This window comes from Acromyrmex echinatior, chromosome 6 (genome assembly GCF_024713525.1).
Source record: "Acromyrmex echinatior isolate Ae372 chromosome 6, ASM2471352v2, whole genome shotgun sequence".
Taxonomy (NCBI): Eukaryota; Metazoa; Arthropoda; class Insecta; order Hymenoptera; family Formicidae; genus Acromyrmex; species Acromyrmex echinatior.
In genome coordinates this window covers 7,082,526-7,102,623 of record NC_141857.1, presented here as the reverse complement: position 1 = coordinate 7,102,623, position 20,098 = coordinate 7,082,526, and the positions used below count along the sequence as shown (strand labels likewise).

Genomic DNA, 20,098 nt, shown 5'->3' with positions numbered 1-20,098 from the left:
TTTTTTTTTTAAAGCTACGTTAAACGAAGTATCGAAAACATACACGGTTTAATCCGCCTTTTAGTCTCCGAAATAAAGTGGTAGCATCCGATTACAATAAAATACAAGTATAAAAATCAAATAAATATAAAAATCGATATAAGTCGAAATTATTTGAATTTCGAATAATGCTAATCATGTTCTAAATACATCTTTAATCAGGAAAAATGAATAATTTATAAATTCAATTCAAATATTTCTTAAATAAAAGTGATACAAAAAAATGACAAATTAAAATAGTTTCTAAAGTTTCTGGTAATATAGTACTGTAACAAAGTTGATATCTCATTATTAACATATATATATATATATATTACTACTTCTAGAAAACTTGAAGTAAGCAATATTTATTATTAGTTCTTAATTAACCTTTAGTACGCACGATTCTCAGGTCTTTTACTACATACAGTGGATTCGTGTTCCAGATTAATTTTCATTGTTTTTACAAATATGCAGAAATTATTAAGTGATTTTTACATACTTTAATGTCTTTAGAAAGCATTTGTAACGTTGTGTATTTAAAAAAATTATATGAATAATCAATTGTTGCTACTTTAATAAAAAGAAATATACAAGACACGAATGACCCAATCGTATGTTTATTTAATTGAAGATTGACGTGTATATATTAAAATTTAATACTGCCGTAATAAATAATTAATCTTAAAATATATATAATAATTTTTTTCTCTCTTCTGAACAGTTTTATATTTTTGACTTGTATCATTTTATTTGCGGGGATGCCATATGTTTAATTTAATTAAATGAATACGATACTTTACCGAAATTTTATTTACGCAACGTGCTCTCCGCGTCCACCATCCATCGCAGAGTAAATAAAAGATACATTAGGAAAACAATAGGAAACCTCGTAAAATTACTCGTGGAAAACGCACGTTTGTTGCATTCTTCTTAGATAAACATTATGAATTGTCCAACATTTTGCGCAATGTGAATTTTCCCCGAGTGTACCGACTGGACGCACAGGTGTATCACAGCGAACTGGAAAATGTGACTATTCTTAGAACCCACCCTGGTCAGCGCTTTCTCGCACCCGGTAAATTTAGATTGTCCATTTGAGCGTGAAAATTTTTCATATCTGCAGGGAGCAAATACGCGAGCCAAAAAATCGGGGTGCGCTGGTCGCTCTTTGCATTCCGAAGTCCGAACTGCAAATACGCTGACGGGGATAAAAACACGACAAATAGAAAGCGCGTGCGTATTCTATTTACGTCTCGGGCATTCCCCGGTATGGGTGACCATTGAAACTAGTATTACTCTCGAGGGCTGACAAGCTTTTTTTCATTAATAAAACCAGTCGGAACGCTATTCATCATTTTCGCCGTATTGACGTGGAATTATTGACATGTCTCTCTTTCTCTCGGCCTCTCTTTGTTGTATCAATAACGACGCACTCTCGTTTCCGCTTGAAAGGAGAAAAAAGTCAATTACCTCATTTAGCCTCATTTTTGTAAATGAGATACGAACGGAATATCAATAAAGCACTGTTTTAATATTTCGTATCGTTCGTTCATTCCGTAATATAAAATCTCTATCATTTTGTGCCTTGAGTGGAAGAATGAAATGGAAAGGACGTGTCGGGCTCTTGATGCTAAAGTCGTTTATCGTAATAAACGTGCTCGCGCTTATGGAACTTCCGGAGATAATCCAGGAAAAGCGGCGCGCACTCAACGCTACACGTGACTGCCTCATTCTCGCATAACGCCGGCAGCACATACTTGACCTTTGTGCAAATGTAAGAAAAGAGAATATCGTCGAGGTTACCTATACGTGAGCGCGGACCGACGTTTTTCCGAGAGATTTAAGTGCCTCGGGATCTGATTATAATCCGTACTTGTTTCGACAATGCGCGGAGAAAGAGATTACAGGTGGGACGGAGGAAGAAATAGAGAATTCTGCCGGTTTCTTTCTTTCCGGTTGTACCGGTTCGAGTTGTCACAGCCTGCGAAGGAGACGCAGTTAGTCAACAAGAAATCCATCGCGTACAACGTCGCGCGACTTCCTCTCTTGCCACAGTTCTGAACTGTTCGGTGGTACCGACGCGACGTCCCGAGTAGTTTCGATCTCATTAGCAAAATTAATCCAACAACTGCCACTAACTTAGCTGACATGGACTGCTTTTATTGAAGCTTTCATGTTTTAAATAATTTCTTCGTGTTTGTGATGCGTTTGAGAAAAAACGTTAAAAAAACTTGTGGGCGTGTATGTTGTGTTTAAACTGTCACTTCTCTTTTACGCATTACTAATATAATTATACAAGTATATATCTATAGATAATAGTTATAATGAGATTACAGTAATATAATACATTCGGAGAATAGATTCATGCAGTTTAGAGAAGGATAGATAAGAGAGAAAGATGGATGTCGCTATTTATTGAGATGGCATTCAAACGCTAAAAATATTATATACTTACAACATAAAATTTATATAATATTAGAAAACTAAATACTTATATAAATAATGATAAAGAAAAAGTAAACAAAAATGAAGAAGATTACAGACAGGGGTGGGCAAAATACTCAAAAAATTGTATTTAAATATAAAATATAAAATACCTCAAAAAAGTATTCAAACACAAAATACAAAGTACTCTCAATAAAGTAAAAACGTAATGTATTTAAACGTGTATTTCAAATACTGCCCACTCCTGGCTGAGACACAACGAGAGCTTGTTGTTCATCAAATGTAAACAAGGATAACTGATGCATTTATGCACATCATGCGTGCATTACGCACTTTAGATTGAGTCAACAATGGTGCGACTTCAATCAAAGCAATGTTTACATCATTTAAACGTATTTAGTATTTACAAATTTCAAATACATGATACTCTCAAAAAAAGTATTCAAATACGAAATACAAAATGTATTTAAATACGTATTTTAAATATATGTCTTTCAAATACTGTCCATCCCTGGTTAGAGATAACAGACTGTACGATATATAATATATATAATATATAAGCGATATATACATATAATATAAAATGTAAAACATGATAAATAATACAATATAAGAAAGAGAGAGAGAGAGAGTTGAGTATTAATTTCTTTCCTAAAAGGAGAACGCGTGAGAATTTCGGTAAGTACAGCAGCGATTGTGAGATTAGCGAACTTGTTGCGTAAATTATGTATTTGTGCGGAAATTTAGTTATATGCCCTTAAGTAACGTGTCGAGCTTGTAAACTAAAACATCCCGCGGGTGTTCTCCATCCCAACGGGGCACCGAAATATTCCGCGCGCGAGTGTGGTGGAGTACACATCGAACAGGCTCTCGCGTTAAAGCGACGTTTGTGTAACACCGGTTTGTGTCCCAGCACTCCCAGCTCCCAGCCACGTGTGTCTCGTTCTCCTGGGATATTGCGTGTCGCGCCGGTCGGGCATGCGGCACAATTCGAGGTTTATTCGAGTCTCCCGGAGTTGTCGCTCCCAAGCCGAAGCCAGGAGAGCCTCCACTCCACCTCCACCGTAATATCCGTTATTCGGTTCCGCGAGCTTGGAAGTTGCCGCGAACGTTGACGGGATTTATCTCTCCCTCGGCCAAAGTTGCCGGAGAAATAAGGCGAGCCTTCCGGTCGACGCATTGCTCGCCTGGGCGATGTGACGGGGTTCAAATGCAGGGTCTTATGAAAGAGCTTAGGCATCCCTGCTCCGAGATTCATCGGTGCTCCAAAAATTCGCCGTCGCGCTGTTCCGGGATTAAAGCGAAATCGTTTCATGGAATTGTAAACAGGCAGTTTTAGTTTGATCGCGCCTCTGTAGAAATTAGTAAATACAAGAGAATATTTCTATATATTTCTGTGTATATATATAGAAAGATTAAAATTTATAGTATCTCTTATAAATCGTCTGTCTCACAGCGATCATTTAACAGTGCTATGGATTTAGTCTATTATTTACGCGGAGAGTTTTTAGCTCGACACATTTTTTTAATTAACGAAATTTATTTTTATATAATATAAGTTTTGTTTTCCATGATAAAGAAAATCTTTGGTTTCTACATAAAAAAAAATTTTTTTCTCAACTTTAAAAAGTTTGCTCGTATACAATTACATTTTTTTAAATACTGAATTTATTTAAATATATTTTTTTCTTATAATGAACATTAGAATGAATGATTTATTTTTTATCAATTATATCAATTACGTAATAAAAAGCTTCAAGTATTGCTATACTGACAAAAATATTCTGTTTAAACCATTAAAAGAGCTCAATAAAAATAGGACTTTGGTGAGATCGAAAATTGAAAATTTTTGGTTACCATAATTCTATTAATTTTACAGCCTAGACAAAAGAAATTTTGTTTGTCCTCACCAAAATGCCATTCTTCAATTCGTTTGTTGGTATAATTAAAACATTTTTTTTCACTGTAACATTCAGACTGTGGAAATGTAGCACGATATTTAAAATACATTTAAAGTGCATCTAGTACCGTATATGAAATTGAAGAAGCACAGAAGCATGTGACTGATAATTCCAGTTTGAGGGCATCTTGCGGTTTTCATTATATGGAGTTCACTGAATCGCACGAGAAAAGGAGCGAGAGAGAGAGAGAGAGAGAGAGAGAGAGAGAGAGAGAGAGAGAGAGAGAGAGAGAGAGAGAGAGAGAGAGAGAGATAGATAGATAGAGAAAGCCACACCGAAAGTCATTTTCTCGTTATGCAGAGCACCGCGGCGAAAGGATTTCAGTATAGTTCTTTCGCACATTCATTTCATATTCATCGTTGTAGCGTTTTGCCGCCTTGAGGCTGCCCCTTAAAATAATCTTCGTGACGGATCTAGGCTGCCGTGCTGAATACGTCGTATCGCGAATACGTTTCTAATTTGATTTACCTTGTTCGCCGACGCGGCTCGGCGCGATAAATTTACGCCGACGCTAAAAGATCTAGGCCTGGCTGTAGTGGTGGCGGTGCCAACGAAGTATCGCAAATCGCGATGACGGAAAGTAGTAATTCACGTAGCGACGATCTAACAGCGCTACGTCAGATTTATTCATTGTTATGTATGGAGAGTTTTTTGCTCGACACATTTTTAAATTACTTTAAGCGAAATTTCTTTTTATGCGATGTAAATTTTAATTTCCGCGATAAAGAAAACTTCAATTTCTGAATAAAACAAATCTTTCTGAATTTTATGAAAAGTTTAATTGTATAGGAAATTACACGTTTCCTTAATGTTAAATATATCTAAGTACATTGTCAGGTATTTTCACATTTTTATATTTGTTTTGATATGTTTCTTGCGAGATAAGTATAAGTGCAAATGAAAGTTTCTTTGATGAAGGAATAAAATATATCCACCTATAATACTTTTGAGGCTTCCACGAGGAAAAAGCTACCGAAGAGAAGGGTTTACGAGTTATCTCTGTATCTTGATACATCGTTCAATGCCAATATTGCTTATGTTTCGTAATCATTCCAGTTCACTTCATCAGAGCGAGAAGTAACCTGATATATATATATTTTCAAGTATAGTAATTCATACTATGAAAGAAAAGTGTTTGTTATTTGTGACTGTAGTGCAATAATAAAATAATTTCAAACTAAAATAAATAATAGATAAAGGACTACGAAAGGATATTTATTGTTAAATACTAAATAACAAAAATCCTTACATAATTAAAAGCACATTGTTAAACAATAATAATTGTTTTACAATGATTTTTTCACCAAATGATTATTAAAGTGATATAATCAGTTACAGTACCAAATACATTTTAAATATAGAACTATGAATATAATCATCACTATTACTATAACATTATAACTTATACAAAAATGAAGATTCTAACCATAATAATTGTACCCAGTAATTATAATCACAAATAGATATATAACTTTTCTCTCAGTGTATGCTACAATATTCAGCATAGGTAGGGGAGTTAGAGTTTTGAAGGGAGAGGGATCAAGTATTAATTTTCAATAAAAGAGTTAATTAAAAATCTTTATAATTGGAGTTTAAATCCAATGCACTTGGGTCTGTCATATTAAATAAAAATTACAAGTTAATATTTAAGTAGATTTAATTAGAATGTGGATAAATAATTAATAATATATAAGTTAGATTTTTTGATAGATGTGATAATTTTAAAAAATAAGGAGAGATAAAACTTAATAAGATAATATCAGGTTAAAGTAAGAAGAAACGGGTGTGTAGATTAATCTGGTAGTGATAGATTGCGCGAGAGCGACATGCTGCCGGAGTGTTGCGCTTCATCCTACGCCGTCGTTGCTAACAGTTGCTTCGCAGGTGGGATGAACCGAGTGTGCTCGTTTTGGGTGTCAAGTGTCTCGTTATCATCGTTATCTGGCGCGCATTAGCTATACCCGCGTCATCGGCACACAGCACAGCGGTTGCCCTACGTGCCGTCAGCAGCAACAACCGACGCGACGCGAAGCGACCCACTGCGATATTCGGTTCGTTCGCTTCCAACATGCGGAACGACGCGCGAAATTATATACCATTGGAATACGCTCGACCTGGCACGAACTTGCTGCGAACTTAAATTAAATCCTGAACGACCCTTCCTTACCTCGAGACCCTGTGTCCGGGGGAGATCCTATTTAAAATTTTACTCCGGTGAAAGAAAATGAATATTTCACAGCGTAAAGCAGCGCGATGGGAGATCATCTCTGGTACGCATCTCTCTTTTATTTCCGTTACCGAACATAACCAATTTCCGTCTCACCGAAAAGATCTTGAAAAAAAAAGCTCGCTTTTTTTTTCGAAGCGTACTGATATGTGCCGAACTTTTGCATACTTCAGCTATATTCCGATATACACTGCCAGTATTGAAAATAGTTCACGTTACGTATATTACAAATTTTATATAGCCAAAGTATTCACCAAATATAAAAGTTATTATTGGCATCGGACGTGGATGAATTAAGTAAGTTATCCTTAATATACACATCTTGAGTTTTGAGGGCAATGTTAAAGTTACTTATCGATATCGTTTATTATTATTGTATTTTGGGAACTTCGAATGTTAAAAGTAATTTTTACATAATTTTTTGTTATTGCATAGGCAAATATAAAAACAACAAATTAAAAACAAAGGCGTTTCTCTTATTGATAAAATTTTTTTTTTAATATTCTTATAATATTCTTAATTTTTTTTGTTACCGAGTTCACGCGAATTAAATAAAAGGAACATTTCGATTTCCAAACTGTTCGTAATTCCGGCGTTAAAAATCATTGTACCGCAATATAAAAAATACATTCTTGAAACAAGTTGAAACTTTGCTCTATTGAAATATTTGATGTAATTGTTAAATTTTTTATAAATAATGAGCTAAATAAAGCGCTTTAATGAACCTTTGTTCCAAATATATATTTCTCCGCCATATGCGAATTCCAAGAATTTTTAAGTGATTATGCAGCTGTTAAGCGATACTTGCAGTGTCGCAGTTTGCAATTAGAGATGCTTATGAGCCAAGATGTGATACGCGCACTCGCAATCTTCGACGTCTCCTCAATTTCACTGCCGCGAATATTTGTCGCTGTCAATGGAAAAGGATTGCCGATGTTACGCGTGACGGCTGCTGATGATTAACAATCGCTTCAGGTGCAGCGATTATGCTCGTTCCGGTATCGAGTATTTCGTTATCTGACAAATCGCACGTCGTAAGCATCATTGAAGACCGTTGTTCGCATCACAGCTACAGGTGCAAATTCGTCTCGCACTCATCGAAAAATTAGCAATGACGAATGCGATTCGACACGCGCCAAGCTGTTTGCGTCGAGTTAGTCACTGTTCAATAAAAACTTTTTTACGACTTCTCTCTTCTACAAATCTATGGGCTTGTTTGACTTTTGGTGCTGATTATACTTATCTTCTCTGACAAGAGGCTTATCGCATCTGTCCGGAATCGATTCGATTCTCTTTGAAATATTGTTAAACACAAAAATCAAAGAAGCATGTATTTTTTTTATATCGGCCCAATTTGAGATTTAAAAAAAACAATCTCCAAGTTAACGTTTACATTTGATTTCTGATCAATTATTAACAAAGCGATGAGAATAGAGAAATGTTTTTTTTAAATATATTTTATAATTCTGTATTTAAACTTTTCAAAAATTTAATGTTTTGAAAATATTCTTTTATTCTCATTAAGTTTTGAAGGATTATTTTGTTTTTTAAATTTCAAATCGGATTGATAAAAAACTATGTAACACTTAAATTTTTGTATTTAACACATTTCACAAGAATAATCGAATCGCGCAGTTTCGAATAATTGTGACAGGATAATTGTCCTTTGTGAGAGAAACAGGGTTTGAATATTTGAATGTTTGACAATTATTGATGTTTCAATTTTCTCTCTCTCTTATTTTTTCTTCCATATCTTTATTTTTCATTATTTTATTTGAGTGTTTCTGAATGTAATTATGTTATACGTATAATATCTTAACGTTTGAGTGTGTTATCCTAGAACGTTTAATAAATAGCGATATCTTTCTCTCTTTTTTTTTTATATTTTTAGTATGCATTTACCTACTGTTATTTTCGCCAGTTGAATAACGTTCGCGTTATTCATTCGCCGATCAATCATAACGAAGCAAATTGGCTCTTGGATTATGCATATGAAGCGTACCCAAGAAACGAACGTCATATCCTCGCACAATTCTTTGTTGCGTTACATATTAAGTTAAGAAAAACTTTTAATAGAAATTTTTATGAAATCTTTTCGCTGCATACAAATGCGTTTTTTTCCAGACTCGCGAGTTTACGGGATAGAATTTTGCCACTGATTAGCTTTGAAACTTCTCTCGTACGAGTCAATTCGTGGTTCTTATTCTTGTGCGTTCATATTTCACGGAATACGATTCTGCCTACAAGAAATTAATTCAATTGTCCTCGACCGCTCTGTTTTTGAGTAACATTGCGGAACAATCTCGTTATATCGCGGCAGTCATATCGTAACTATCGAAGCGCCATTCGTTTTTTACCTGTTGCAAAAGCGGGGACAAACGGGAAGGACGGGAAGGCGACCTAATTTGTCTACGTTGTATTCATTCGTAGCATTGTTTTTTTTTTTGCCGAAATAATTGCTCGGCAGATTGTGTCCCTATACAACGAGAGAAAAGTCAATACACATCTCGTGGCTCGCGGCAATGCGCAACTTTCGTTCCGATAAAATGTATCGATATACGCGTGTGTATGTATATGGATGAAGGCGAGGCGTGCGCGAGAAAACGAATCTATGCAATACTATGCTAAGAGTAAAATTGCGTGTAATAATAACGACAGGATTAGATCAGAAATCTAAATATCCCGGTGTAAAATGTTTTGCATCAGAGTTTGCGATCATAGTTTGATAAATATTAATAACTCACTTCTATTTGCGAAGGGGGGATTATTTTATCTACTATATTTCTATTGAATCTAGTTATTATCTATTTTTATTATATTATCATTTATTTATGACAACGACATAATTTAAAATATAGTTTTTCAAAAAACAAAATTTCAATGTTTTAAATCATTAAGATTTTGTAATAATTTTGAAATGCAATTTTAATGTAACAACTAATTGTAAAAGAATTGTAATAAGAGAACTGAAGTTTTTTTTTTAAAGCATATTGTTTCTTTCTTCCTTAATACTTCCATTCTTTTTCTGCAATTAAATAATAAAACAAACTTAAAATTGTTATTTTTTAGTTCTGTCGTAGCAAATGTTGTAGCAAATGAGCGTTGTGTTTCATATAGAGAAAAAGAGAAATATAATATATACAATGAACCCGAGGCGAAACACGGTAGCATTGCAAACTGACCTACATCTTCGCGGCCACTATTCGCGAGATAGTTCATAATGAAAGCATTAAAAATAAAAAATCCGTCCGGCATCATCTTCGAGGTCGACTGCATTCCAACTTCGATTTTCTCGTGTTTGTACACTGGAATTGCGAAGGTGCACTCTTGACCTCCAATGCGCAGCATTGGATTTTTTCTAAGGGTCGCACTTAATCTTTTAATTTGGAAAATTACGTGACTTGTGTAACGTTCCGTACATTGGATTATCGCATATCCGGATATCAATGTAATGAAGTTCCTAAAAGGTGCACGATCTTCTTACTTGTCGTCTTGCGAAAATCGTGATAAAGTCACCAGAAGTTTAACGCTCGAAAGTTTCATGATATGGAAGTTTTTCATTTCGAAAACATTGGAATTGTTTGTTCCTACATATTCTTCGTCTTCTGAGTTTAACTTTTATCCTGGAATAAGTCAAGTTAACGGGCCATGTGTATTATTCTTAAAAGCCATAAGATTGTTTCATCCGTAATAAAATTTTCATTTCAAATAGAGTATTTTATTCGTAATACAATTTTCATTAAAAAAAAATAGAGTAGACTGGATGAGAGATATTAATTTTGCAACGTTTTAGGCATTCAATGTGAAAAGATTTAGATATTTTTTGTAAAGAAATTGTAAAAGAAAACAGACATTAGATTCATGAGTAGGTATATATCAATATGTAAACAATATAATTATGTAAATAGAATAGTATGCTTTATTCGTTTTGAGCTTATGTTTAATAATCTTAATGCCTAATAATATTTACAGTTTTACGATGCTTATTAACATCGTTATCATTAAATTGCTTGTTAATTTAATTTGTGATTGTTACTGTTTTAATTTCAGTTCAGGATTGCGTTTAGAATAAAAAAGTAAATCGATAGTTTGCTGAATTGGATATGTATAACTTGAAATTGGATATAATCTAACTTAGTTCGACGAAGGCATTTTCCTAGAATATGAATTTCGTAAAGAAACCAAACCTACACATTAGCTAAATCATAGAACGGATGCATCGTGATTCATTAAAATGTAAAGTTTGCTTGTGAAGAATGTAAAATAATTGCGTAATCATTGAAAGGCAGTAGTCGAGAAATGACTCAGTAACAAATTAACACTGCTTGAACTTTGATATTGTGACAATAATTTTCTTAAAATAGCACTCTATTCTGTTTCTCTCTAATAAAAAGCAAAATAGTTTGAAATATAATAGTTATAGACATTTTTTCTTTCAAACAGGTAAAAAGTAAAACATATACAAGTTTAGAGAGACAACGTTCGCTAAGTTAATAGTTTAAGCCGTAACTGTACGAGGGAGTAAAAGTGACGTTAGTTTAAAATTGCAAGAATTTACGATCGGAAGCGCATCGTATCGGTTATTACATACCACGCGTGCGGCAACGTGGATTTAATGATGCATTATCTCGCGCGATAAAGAGAGGCGTTTGTAATATTGCGTCACCTTTCCCGTGTGGGTCGCGCGGGAATAATCGGTCGCGCGCGTGAAACGGAGGTGAATGTGCGCTCGCAAAGTCCGCGACTGCCGCAAGAAAATTATAAATACGTATCGCATGGGATAAAATAATGAGACCAAAATTAATAAGTCTTCTTTTCTTCATTTCATAATAGATTTATCTAGCGCATTTCATAATAGATTTATCTGGAGCGATATTTATAACGCTCGCGTGACGAACTACGTTGGTATGTCTGTGTGGTAAAAAATTCATAGATATATATGTGTAAATCCATTCCACTAAAATGCAATGCAATGTAGCATAATGCGCATGCAGCAATCACTTTGAACGAAACAGCGTGTCTCGATCAAAGCGCATTTATTTATTTAACGATTCCGAGTACACACGGAAAATTTGTGGTTTCCTGCAAATTAAAATGAATGTTCCACCCTCTCATTGTACGTACATGATAAATTTTCATTGGTTAACGCGGAACAGAATCCGCGTAAGATTTATCGCGTTGCGTTTGTGATTTCACGCGTTTGTTTACGTTGCAAAATGTTACACGCGGTATAGAATTACCGGGTGATTATCGACTCATTGCTTTATTCTAGTATTTAACAATACACACGTTTAACATATCTCACGTTAAACTGTTTCACTATTTTCAAATTGCATACAATCTCTCACTTCCGTTATTTTCGTTATTTGGAGATTTATATATATTATTATGTAATGTCGATTTATATAATTAGCGATATACTCATTACACATTTTATAACATTTTATAACATTCTTTACATTATTTGCTACATTATTACATTCTCAGAAAAAAGTGTTTGATATTTGTGATTATAGTTGCGTGATATAAAATAGCTATGATTAAAAGTTCTATTTTTATAATTATTTTTACTGTTATAATATTACGGATAAAACTATTTTATTTGAAGTATCTAAAAAAATATATCTAAAAATTTAGCTAGACACAGATAAAAATAATTTTTGTTGAACAATCAAAACAATTACGTAGAAAACTCAAGTATGAGCAATGCTGCAGAAAGTTTTGACATTCCAGCAACAAGTTTGAGCGTCTTGAATTAGTCTGATAAATAATTATTCTGATGATTCAACAAAATTATTTTCAGATTTCTATGTAATTAAATTTTTAAATATTTTAAAAAAGATACTTTTTCTTGAACACCGAAACAACAGTCATTTTTGACAGTTTTTTAAATGTTGAGTAAGTACGAATCCGTTTTCCAAATTGCTCAGCACATCACATCATAATTATAATATGACAAAATATGTAAAAATAGTCTTTTTTTGCAATAAACGTAATGGAACAGTTAAAAAAAGAGATTCGTATTCAGTGTCCAAAAAAATAAGAAATGACTATATAGGGTGCATTCCACTTGACGCTCACAAGCACATTTGTTTTGTATAATATTTAAACAACAAGAATGATTCCATGATTGCGATCATCCAATAGAACTCATTCATAGTCTCACTTTGATATTATTTTCTTGTCGAACAGTCTATTTATAGTTCTATCAAAAAAATATATAGTTTGGACCAAAGATGATTATAAATTATAGTTAAATTGTGGAAATTGCAACGATCATTTTCTTCCAGTGCATGACTTTTTGCAATTTCCGCGCTCTCGTTCGTACTTTATCAATGCCGTCTCGTTTTGCTATCGTTTCCCTTGAGACGAATTTCTGCGTCAGCAGAATTAAAACATATCTCCGCAATTTACACCTCATTAATTTCGTCATTCTTATTTCGATATCTGCGTAAGATCGCGGATTGTTCGAAGGCTACATGTAGCCAGCTAATTACGCTAATAGCCTTTTATGTGCCGTTCGATGTCGTCGGGACTTCTCGTAACTCTTTAAATCTCGCTGATTCGCCGCCTTAAAAGGCGATCCTCCGCCCTTCTTTTCCTCTTTTTTTTCTTTTTCCTACCTGCCTCGCCATGCAAATTGGTGATGCGCTGCCTGTTCTCTCTAACTATGCCGCCAATTAAAACACTCCTTTTCAAGTAGTAGCAACACAACTTTGAGATTCGATATGTGTACATGGTATATATACACATATATATATAATATAAAATCGAATTCCGTAAAGACAAATATGCCTGTGAGTGGAATAGTCTAGAAAGACTTCGAGACTCAAATAAATATTTGGATTTTAAGGTTCAAATACTTTTCTCTCTCTTCCTCTTTGATCGAATAATAATTTAATATTACGTATTGAAGCAAGATATACGGGAAAATGTTCATTTTTCTAAAACTGAGCTTGCTAACGGAAAAGCAATAAGATCAACGTCTTTATTAGAATGTATATCGCGAGGTTTGTTATATAATAATACTTATATAAGATAAATCAATTAAAAGTAGAATTACGAAAGTTATAGGATCTAAGAGTTATGACAAGACCTTTTAAATGCTATGGCACTGTGAAATTTTATCAACAAAGTTAACGCGGAAAGCATCATCTTGCATGACGAGCACGTTTTACGACGTGTCTCGGCATTCTTTGTGCACAAAACTTTTCAGTATACTTTTTCGATATATGCGCGGAAGTATGCGTGTGTAGAGATGCATGATACTAAAATACGACTTGCATAGTTTACGTATTCATACAGATCTCTTCGCTGGACTTTTGTTGGATAGACAATGAAAAGACTTTTCCTACGGTTTCCACTTAAAAATATAGTCTAGACGAAATCAAGCTACTTCCCGTCTCTTCATTGGACAAATTACATCTCTTTGATGTTTATTTCTCCTCATTTTATTTCCCAAGGCAGTGCTTCGCGAATTTCCGCGAAAAATGTAAATGAAAAAAATTGGATATACAGGGTGTACTGTAACAACGCTTGTCGTTGGCATTTTGCATTTACCACATCTGAACGCGCAAACTTTAGGTTAGTGTGTCCGAGAGGAATGCATCTAATATTTGAATAAATGAATAAAAAATGAATAAAAATATACTCATTCGAACATATTTCTTTTTTATTAGTTAAGAAACGAATAAATATTTTTTCATTCCATTTGAATGAATATTTTTTTAATATGATTACGAATATTTTCATTTCGTATTCACTTTTATTCTGTATTATCTGCACATAGCTTGCAAGCCTACAAAAATAAAAAACAGAAATCTATAAAAACAATGGCTACGCGATTACAGTGTAATCGCGTAGTCCGCGACTTATACGATGGGCGTCCTTGTTTAACCTATAAATTAAACAGAGACATTTCTATTGAGAATAAATAATATATCTCGGAATTTAATGTCCATAGACCATAATGAACGTCGCGCCCAAGATGTCCTATAAAATATTTATAACGTTACTGTCATATAACCGGAATTATATCGAAATATGTATGGCACTCTATCAAATAGACAGATTTATAAATAAAAAAGGTATATCTTCCTAAAATATTTTTCAAAATTTCTAAGTTTCCTTTATAAAATTTGAATATTACAAAAATAAATAAAATTCATTTTTTTTACTTAAAGTCATCAAAGTATCGGTTATACAATAGTTAAGAGGTAACGATTGCTTATTGGAGCTTTTTTTCAGTTTATATTTTTGAATAAATATGAATACTCGTTAAATATTCATAGTTTTTTCTGAATAAATATTTTTTGAAAACTCAAAATTTTGAATGAATATATGATTACATTTTTTTTTATATGAAAATTTTGAATAAATACAATTTGGAGCTCAATTACAAATTTTTATATTTATCTGGCATACTACTTTAGGTAATATACGATTCGCTAAGTTTAAATGCTTATAATTTAAAAATTATTACAATTTCGACATTTTAATATTAGGATTTTCTCAAAATGATCTCAGAACTCTGGACTTAAAATTTTGAGGAGATCCCAAAGTCGTCTGCTTTAACGCAATAATTTTTTAGAATGATATCTGAGCAAATTTTGATTAGAACACAATTTATGAAATCTTTATAAGATATCCTGTATAATTTGAATGCAAAAAATTATCGATATCAGATAAAATTGACCTATGTGTACAGATATATGAAAAAGAAATTGGAAAACTTGTGATACTTTATATTCTTTTCTCTAGATAATCGCGGATAAAGTCCTGATGATATCTCGCATTCCAAAGCATTAACTTAATCAATATAAATATTTTTTTGCGGTCGTCATTCTTGAGATCGCGCATTAGCACTCGGATTATGCAACGCGAATTGTAAAGCGATAATTACCCGCCGTGAATTACAACGGGAATCCAATTAAAGCACTTAAATTATCGTTAATCCTAACGCAATATCAATTACACTTACGAGCGCGCATTGCAGTCCCGTTGGAGTGCAATGAGAGATATGATCGCAATTAATGAGGCAGTGAGTTTATATCTCGTAAAGACGGGCTTCCAATCGGTAAAGAGTAAATCTATTAAGTATTATGCAGGCGTATTATGTGGAAAACATCGTTCTCAATAAATACACGTACTACCGTTGCGTGTCGTGGCTGGAATTATATATAAACATGAAGTGTGATGAATTTATATGAACTAGCAATTCGCGCACAGCCGCGAACGAGGCCGCGTGTGAATTTAATATATTTTCGATCTCGTCGTCCCGAAACTTCATAAATAATTCCGCTGAATAATTCAAACGTCGCGACCGAAGTTAGCGAACCGAAAGTGTTGTACACTGCGAGAACTGCGTGGTCGTGTTAAACGAAAGTTAAGTCTCACATGCCGTTCACGCCGAGATAACACGATGTATTGATGATCGATTCCTTCCTCCTGCTCTCCTGATTGCTATTTTTCAGGAATTCGAAATACGGAAAGTAATAAAGTAAAGTGACTTTTGATTGTAGTTAATTTGAAAATAAATTAATTAAATCAGGGGAGATTATTTTAATGTGAAAATTACTCAGATGTACGCGTTTATCTCACGGCGAGATTGAATCAACTCCGAAGTTTTAATGATAAAAAAAGTGGGTACTTTGAAAGGTTTGAAACTTTAATTATGACGCGCGATCTCATAGCAATTTCGTATACTTTGATCGTGATTAATGTTATTAGATGGAATTAATGTATCTCTAGCCGAATCAAATATTCAGAGCTCTTCGTGCGCGAGTTTCTCATTTTTATGCAAATGGCAGTTGTCTCGTAGTGTTAAAAATGACAGAGAAGATAAGATCCACAGAAAGAAAGAACGATGGTTGCTTTAAATATATTTCGCGCATCAACGACAATGAAAATTGAGTTAAACGAAGTTTTACCAAAGTATCAGCTTCTCGTTTAAATTAAATAAAGCGAAGCGGAATCAATAGAGAAGGAGGGGAACGGTCAGACAAACTTAATTGAAGATCGGAAGAGCTGCCAAAGTCTAATTTAAGCTTCTTTTTAATTCAGTTCATTCGAGTCACGTGCAGAACATTATACGTCATTTACTACTAAATTAATTGAATTGCAATGAAAGTATATTGTAATGAGAGCGTTATAACCTCTTAAGTTATAATTCTAAAAAAAATATTAGCAATACTATTAAATTTGCCCTGCAGATTTTATGTACAAAATATAATAACAATATGAATTACATATGATATTATGATATATATATTTCGATTTTTGCGTGGCATTAAATTTTGATGTACATTCGCAGTTATTTAGTGACAAATTATATAGTAGTATTTGTATGTGAGAAATTTTTTATTTTATTATTAAAAAAAGCTTTATTTTATTTTAAAACTTTATTTTTTTTAACTTTATTTGTAGAAAATAAACATTAATTAGTAATTTATTAGTAATAAGTAGGTTTTGTCCTAATATAGGTAAACAAATAACTTTGTAAAAATAACCGTGTTCATGATTATAGAAGCTAAATTCTCACTTGTGCGAATATTTTTTATGCATCCAAATAACAAATACAATATTACAGTATATAATTTTTCATTATCGCTTATTATTAAGATAATATGTTTTAATTATTGCACATTTTTTTAGGTAAAATAGTTTTGAGAAGTATCTATTTTATTCTTTGTTAATAAGTTGCTAATTGATACTTATTTTCAAAAAAAATAAAGTTTTTAAAAAAGTAATTTCCCTTGTATATGCGGAAAAAAAATGATTTTGCTGAAATATCTTAAGATGTGGAGATCTGAAAATAATTTTATTAGAATTAGATCGTCAAAATAATTAAAGTTGTAACATTTTAAAACCTACTTTGAATGTCCTACATAATTATTTTGATATCAACAGAATTATTTTCAAATCTGCATCTTAAATTTTTAAATATTCCAACAAAACCGTACTTTCCATGCAGGAATATTTTTTACACTCACTATATATTCTAATAAATCTATTAAAAACCTCCCCTCCCCCCTAATAAAATATCAACGTCACGCATCAAAATAAACATAACGAGTCAGTAAACTTGTACAATGATGATAACAAATTAAATTATAATTCACAGAAAAAGCGCATGCATGCACTGAACGCACTAATAGATATACGACATCGCACAGCAAACGTAATGTACAACCAAGCGTTAAATTAATCACAAATCGCTCTCGCTGGCGCTCACGGCTGATAAATCGGGCGCAGACTAATGTTCTTCCACTACAACCAGTATATTTTGGACCACGACCATTTCCGGAAAACGTCTTAATACCCTGCGTGTTTAAAAAGCGTCCGCCTTTAGCCGTCAGCCGTCAGCCAGCCGCCTACGGCACGCACGTGCGTAGGCGCGTGGCGTGACGTAGTCGGTACTCACGTCCCGCGTTCCGATTTTAAGGATCCGTTCACAATGTGAATCCAGTCGGTCGTGCATCGAGATTTTGCGTATGGCTGCGTTTCGCGCTTATACGATCGCGCTTTCGCGCCGGACAGGCGAGGCTCGCCGATACTGCATGGTTAATAGATACGTTGACATAAATCCGACCTCGTGTACATACGTGTGAAACAGCGCGTATGCTCGCAGGTATCCGCTCGCTCGCTTCTCCTCCCGTCTCTGTGCTTCGCATATCTCGACCTGTCCACATTACATTAATTCAGAGTTACGTCCTCGCAATGCTCTCGGAGAGATGTGTCAGCTGCTGTCACGCATAATGAGCGATTGACCGAAAGTTGCCCTCGCAAAGTTTCCAGTTCAAGAGGTAAATGATTGACAATCCTATTTGTTCGGCACGACGGAGCTGCAAACACGTGAATTGTAATGTATCGAAACAATGTATTACTGGAGTTTTTAAATATTGTTCGTTATGCACTCGAAGAAAAAGATATATAGTATAATAGTAGCAACTTTGAAGGTAACAACTATACAAGTTTTATATATTTTTTTATATTTTATGTAAAGTCAATGAGTGTTCCTACAGTCTGTTCAATAAGAAAGTGTCTGCCATAATCAAAAAACTATAAACATTTAGACAGTTTTTTATTTTTTTTTTGAAGTACACATTATTAGCGCTATTGCGCAATTACCTACCCTAGTATTTTGTCCAATCACCTCCATTACTGATTATTGCATGACACCTTTTTTTCATACTTTCGACGAGGTTATCTGCATATTTCTTTGGCAAAGATCGCCATATCTTCTTAATTTGAAATGACAGCTGCTCCACCGTGTACACTGGCTTTCCTTTGAGTTTCATCTTCATGTACGACCACACATTTTCAATGGGATTAGCATCTGGGGACATTGCCGGCCATTCCATTCACTAAGAACACTGCCTCGTATCGCTTCAAGAATTTGGCACTCATTGTAAAAATAATAAATTCGCTGACGTAAACTACACAATGTGCTGGTAGGATATATTGTGCAAAAGAGCACGAAATAAAGGTTCAAACGAGTTCAGGAAGATATCGCTACGGTCGCTCTTTGTAGAATAATGAGCATCACGTTCTTATTGAACAGACTGTATATACACTGCCAGTAAAATTTAATATTATAGGTACGTAATACAACGTGAATTATAGTATAATTACATATTTTTAGTACTGGTAGTGTATATCGCAACACGGTCAATGTATATATAGTTGATTAAACTATTTTATAGTTATTGCAATTATAAAATAATTTTGTTCTATTATCTTTATGGTTTTATGTTAAAACTTTTATCGCTTGTTATCTTTTACACGTACTAAAGTAACGACGCTTTTAATATATGACTGAATAATATTATTTAGCAACATGTCTACGGGAAATTTACACGTAGGATAATAGTGAGTGCTGAATATTAAAAGATTTCCGCGGGGCACGACGCAGATCGACACGCATCTCGGTTAGAGACCTTTTCCATGATTCTCGATAGACTATTACTTCCGGTCATTGGTTCTTGCACTGGTTTAATTGACAACGCGTCGAATCGCATCGTGAATCAACGGATCGAGTGTACGAACGAGAGAATAGAGAGCCATTAAACAGAGAAAAATCTGCTCGCTGTGTTCGCACGCCCGTTTGAACGTGACGCGCGATTTTCCGTCCGTGATGAAAACCCTTTTTGAAGAATTGAAAATATTCGTTAATTGGATGTTGCTAATGACGACGGAATGAAAGAGAGAGAAAGCCGGGCAAAAGAGCGCAGACAAATTTTCGGTGCAATCAACGCTTCGTTTTCTGTTCAATGATTTTAAGAGTTTCTCAGAACACAATTTATCTCTTTTTCCATACAGTGTGTTAGATCTTGATTACGAGTATTATAAATAATATTATATTTGTAAAAGAGAAAAAGTGAGAGGAGGGATTAAGGCTAATAAATGCTTGGTATCTAATCTCATTTGCAAATATGACTATTAA

The 20,098-nt window shown here is 33.8% G+C and overlaps 1 protein-coding gene across 2 annotated transcripts in view; it reads left to right on the top strand.

The window, feature by feature from the left end:
- LOC105154091 (CD151 antigen) overlaps positions 1–20,098 on the top strand; it is a 127,595-nt gene that overhangs the window by 1,672 nt on the left and 105,825 nt on the right. The window lies entirely within an intron of this gene.